The sequence below is a fragment of the Sceloporus undulatus genome, chromosome 7, assembly GCF_019175285.1.
Source record: "Sceloporus undulatus isolate JIND9_A2432 ecotype Alabama chromosome 7, SceUnd_v1.1, whole genome shotgun sequence".
In the NCBI taxonomy this organism is placed as follows: domain Eukaryota; kingdom Metazoa; phylum Chordata; class Lepidosauria; order Squamata; family Phrynosomatidae; genus Sceloporus; species Sceloporus undulatus.
The window spans coordinates 46,025,544-46,031,176 of NC_056528.1; positions in this window are offsets into that span (position 1 = coordinate 46,025,544).

The following is a 5,633-nucleotide window of genomic DNA, read 5'->3' on the forward strand; positions in this document are numbered from 1 at the left end:
AGAGGCAGCGCTGGAGGAGAGGCTGGGCAGGAAGGGATTCCCACCCAGGAGGGATCCCATCTGGGAGGATGGAGGGAGGAAGAGGAGGAAGGAAGGGAAGAGGAGAGGAGAGGAGATGAGGAGGACTAGAGGAAGAAGAAGGAAAGGAAAGGAAAAAAGGAGGAAAGGAAGAGAAAGAGGAGGAGGAGGAAGAAGAAGAAGAGAAGGAAAGGAGGAAAGCAGGAAGAGGAAGAGGAAGAAAAGAAGAGAGAGGAAGGAGAGGAAGATGAAGGAAAGGAGGAGGAGAGGAAGAAGAGAAGTAGAAGAAGAGAAAAGGAAGAGGAAGAGGAGAGGCTCTTCCTGGGGTTGTCCAGGGCAGGAGGGTGAGGGACAAGCCCTTGTCTTCCTTCCAAGGCTCCTGGGAGGCCTGGTGAAAAGCCCCCTGTCTGCCTTGCTGGCAGAGAGACCAGATGATGTCTTAAGCTTTACCCAGGAGGACAGGGCACTGCAAAAGGCAGGGGTTCCAGGGGAAAAAGGAGGCCCTTCCCCCAAGAAAAGCTCACAGCCCTCCTAGAAATCAGGTTTACCTTGCCCAGGTGTGTGTTGTGTGCCTTCATGTCAGTTCCAACTTTTGGCAACTCTTAAGGCGAACCTATCATGGGGTTCTCAGGGCAAGGTTTGCCCAGAGGAGGTTTGCCATGGCCTTCCCTTGAGGCTGAGAGAGTGTGACTTGCCCCTGGTCGCCCAGTGGGTTTGCATGGCCGAACTGGGAGTCGAACCCTCAAAGCACTCCACCGTGAAACACAGAGACACCCAGCAACCGAGCGCTCCGAATCTTAGGCCTGAATGAAGAAATCCTATTGAAATCCATTCTAAATGCAAAGGAATTTGTGAAGCCTGATAAATCCTTATCAAAAATGAACCCAGAGGGACTTTTCACCCATTTCCCAATTTATTGAGGAAGGGTAACATTTTAGTAATCCCTTGACTGCCTGAATATACCACTCTTATTCTATGTCTCAGGCTGACACTGGCCCAAAACACACTGCAGAAATAATCCAGTTTGAAACCACTTTAACTTCCCTGGCTCAGTGCTAGGGAATTCTGGGAACTGTCATTTTGTGAGGCTTTTAGCTTTCTCGACGTCAGAGAGTTCTTAAACCACAATAAACTACAGTTCCCAAGATTCCCTAGCACTCAGCTATGGCAGGTCTCAAACTGGATTATTTCTGCAGTGTGTTTGTCATGAAGGAGATCGGGAGTTTATCCCGGGAAAATCCATGGAAAATCACATAATTACGTGTAAATATTTCACATGACGTCACGCAAAACCGGCCATTAAAGTGGTCACAAAGAAGCATTAATGCGCATTTTATTTCAGTGACAATGCTTTTCCAATATCACTTTATTTGCATAATTGCGTGTGATAATCATTCACACAATTACTTGCCATTTCCGCTTCATTTGTGGGATGCTTTAAATGCACTTTAATCTCTCTTTAAAGTCAAAATCAGCCCCAGTGTGATAAACTCCATATACTGTATGTATCATACACGTCGTTCTACATATGCGCGGGGAGCGTATTGCAAGCTTGCAATGTCTGACATACACCAGCCATAAAAACCCCTCTGTCTTCTACAAAACTATTCACATAATTCTGTTGACAGATGCATATTTTCAGTGTATATAGGGGATGTGAAGTGGGGCACATGTGTGTGTTTGTTCATATATGTGGTTGTATAGAAAAAGGATAGAAAGACAATAGCTGATATTCTTGCAGAACAGGGAAAACAGCATATTAGCTGTTTATACAGCAATAGGAAAGGGCTGAATATCCCATTATGTGTGATGATAAGCAATGATAATATATATATCTGAAGGAGTTGGAGTACAATGATAAATATCTGAAAGCGTTGGGAGCTTGGGAACCACATTTTTATGAATATGGGTGCGCATGAAGTGGCACATTGCAACTAAACAGAGACACCTACTGGAGCAATTACAAACCTTCATAGATCACAGAATCACAATAGAGTTGGAAGTGACTTCAAGGGCCATCTAGTTCAGCCCCCTTCTGCCATGCAGGAACTCACATTCAAAGCAACCTCATCAGATAGCCATCCAGCCTCTGTTTAACAACTTCCAAAAAAGATACTCCATCACAATCCAAGAGAGTGCATTAGGAGGTTCTTCCTAATGTTGAAATGGAATCTCTTTTCCTGTAGCTTGCATTGTTCCGGGTCCTATTCTCTGGAGCAGCAGAAAACAAGCTTGCTCCATCCTCAATATGACACTCCTTCAAAGACTTAAACAGGGCTATCATATTACCCCTTAACCATCTCCTCTCCGGGCTAAACATACCCAGCTCCTTAAGTCTCTACTAATAGGGCTTGTTGGTTTCCAGGCCCTTCGCCATCTTGGTCACCCTCCTCTGGGAACGCTCCAGGTCTCAACCTCTTTTTTGAATTGTGGTGCCCAGAACTGGACATAGAGACCAGACCAAAGCAGAATTGCTGTCAGTACTCCAACCCCCTTCTGTCATGCAGGAACTCACACTCAAAGCACCCACCACAGAAGGCCATCCAGCCTCTGTTTTAAGACCTCCAAAGAAGGAGACTCCACCATTCTCCGAGGGAGTATGCTCGCCTGTCAAACAGTTCTTGCTGTCAGGAAGTTCTTCCTAATGTTTAGGTGGAATCTCTTTTCCTGTAGCTTGGATCCACTGTTCCGGGTCCTATTCTCTGGAGCAACAGAAAAAAAAGCTTGCTCCCTCCTCAATATGACACCCCTTCAAATACTTAAACAGGGCTATCATATCACCTCTTTACCATCTCTTCCCCATGCTATCCATATCACAATGTTCACGATAAATGGTGCAATCTAGAATCACATGGACTGATTTATTTAAAACTCAGCAGGTAGACCTGACAAAATGATTTCGCTTTCTGTCGGATCCCTGTCAAGCCTAACTGAAGTATTACCCTGCCAGCCTTTTCTGTTCTGACAGCATGGTCCTGTAGCCGAATCAGGGTGCATCAATATTGTAGACATAATACAGTCTGGCACCACGTTCAGTGCCATAGCACCATCTTATGTGGTCCTGGGATTTGTAGTTTAACAAGGTCTTTAGCCTTCTCTGTCAAAAGGTGCTCATTTTGTTTGGTGGTGGTGTGCCTTCAAGTCATTTCCAACTTATGGTGGCCCTAAGGCAAAAACTATCATGGGATTTTCTTGGCAAGATTTGATCAGAGGAGGTTTTCCATTGCTTTCACCTGAGGCTGAGAGAGTGTGACTTGGCCAAGGTTGTCTAATTGGTTTCATGGTTAAGCAGAGAATCGAACCCTGGTCTTCAGAGTTGCAGTCCAACACTCAAACCCCTATGCCACCCTGGCCACAACTACAAATCCCGGGATTCTGTAGGATGGAGCCATGGCATTTAAAGTGGCATCAAATGGCATTATTTCTACAGTTTAGAGGCACTCTCTTAGCCAAGAAGGAAGCAGTTTTTCCCCATTGCATCCACAATGCTTTAGAATTTGGAAGTAAGTTCACTTGATTGGAGCTGGAGTTAATTTTTAATGGATAATTCATGGGGTGGGTCTATAAGAGTCCGACTAAAATCAATCTGGTGTATTAACTTAAAAGGTTTATATGCATTTTTACATATATAAAATTCAGTGAGATTTACCTGTAAGTAAAAAATATTTAAGATTGTAGCTTTAGCTGTAATTGAGATCAAAATGCTCAGTGTATTTAAAATGGCGTTTGCAAGGGAAAAGTTGATTACCGAGTGATAATACCACCTTATGTTCGGTGAGGTTTATTCTCGAGAGCAGACCACACTGAACAAAGATTTATTTATCTATTTATTTTATTTCTGTGTCGCCTTTCTTCCGGAAAGAGACCCAAGAAGACATTTTTTTAAAACTTTAGCATGGTTCACCTTCAAAGGAGATGGAGAAAGTATTGGCAGTGAGAATAATCCCTATGGACTCTAAAAGAGCCTTGTGGATAAATAATACTCAACCTGTGCTGGGACTATGGTATGTATTATAAAGTTACTTATATTACTTATATTATATATTATACAGTCCAAAAGCATCTGAGGAAGTAGACTGAAGTCTAGGAAAGCTAATGCTGCCAACTTCTTTCTTTCAGCTAGTCTCAAAGGAGCTACAAAATCTCTCTACATGCTGATCCTACAGACTAATACGGCTATATCTTTGAATGTTCTCCCTTGGCAGCGAAACATGGCCTCCTCTCTATTATGGCCAAAGAAGGGCGTTTTTTGCCTCCGACTGCTTAGTAAAATGAGAATGGTGCCGTTTGATCTCATTAGTAAACATCCCAATTCATCGTCGGTGTTAATTGCAGTATCTGAATGTTTGGACAAGGCCAATAAAAAGAATCATCTTCTTTGGCAATTGTTAATAAGGAATGAGGATGCTCAGTCATGCTGATGATGCGATGGGTTGAAAGATTCAATTCTGCTCTGATTCAGTTCTTAATGTCCATGTTATTGGGGGCAAAGTATTACAATAACCATTACCTATATTGGTTTTCGAGAGCCAGTGCGGTGTAGTGGTTTGAGCATTGGACTATGACTCTAGAGACCAGGGTTCCATTCCCAGCTTGGCCATGAAACCCTATGGAAGAGCTTGGGAAAGTCACAGTCTCTCAACCTCAGGGGAAGGCCATGGCAAAGCTCCTCTGAACAAATCTTGTTGATAGTCACCGTTTTATTGTTTTTAACTGTACTGTTTATTCCTTTTGGATGTTGCTTTTAATTTCGTGTTTTTTCTATTGGATCTCTTGGATCTGTTGATCGTGATCAATGATGACGACGACGATGACAAATCTTGCTAAGAAACCCCCGTGATAGGGTCACCATACAGATCTATGGCATGCCCTTAAAGACATGGGAGTGCCAACACATCTGATAGTCCTGATGAGGAATCTGAACTCAGGGCAAGAGGCCACTGTTAACAGAACAAGGAGAAACTCAGTGGTTCCCAATTGTCAAAGGGGTCAGGCAAGGCTGTATCCTTTCACCCTATCTGTATTGTAAGAAAAGCAGGCTTGGACATAGAAGGAGTGAAAATAGGAGGAAGGAATATCAGCAATCTAAGATACACAGATGACACCATAGTACTAGCAGAAAACCTCTACTAAGGAAGAGCAAAGAAGAAAGTGCAAAGGCAGACTTAATGTTGAAGATCAAAATCATGACCGCCGAGGACATCCACAAGTTCAACCTACACAATGACGAAACAGAAATAGTAAAAGAATCCCCACACCTAGGATCAAACTTTGATAGAAATTGGTACTGCAGCCAAGAAACCAGAAGAAGATTAAGAATAGGGAGGGTGGCTATGAAAGAACTAGAAAAGGACCTAAAATGCAAAGATAGACAACTGAGCACAAAAGTTAGAATCATACAAGCCGTTGTATTCCTTATTAACATGGACGGATGTGACAGTTAGGGAATAAGACAAGGAGAAAATCCATTTATTGGATATATGTAGGCTTCCCATAACCCGGCTGCAACCGGGAACTTCCCGATTTTGGGGGCCCGGGGCCCCTCCCGGCACGAGTGCAGCCCCAAAACCGGGAGCCCCCCGGTTGCAGCCTGGGTTGTTGCGCCCCTGGCAGGC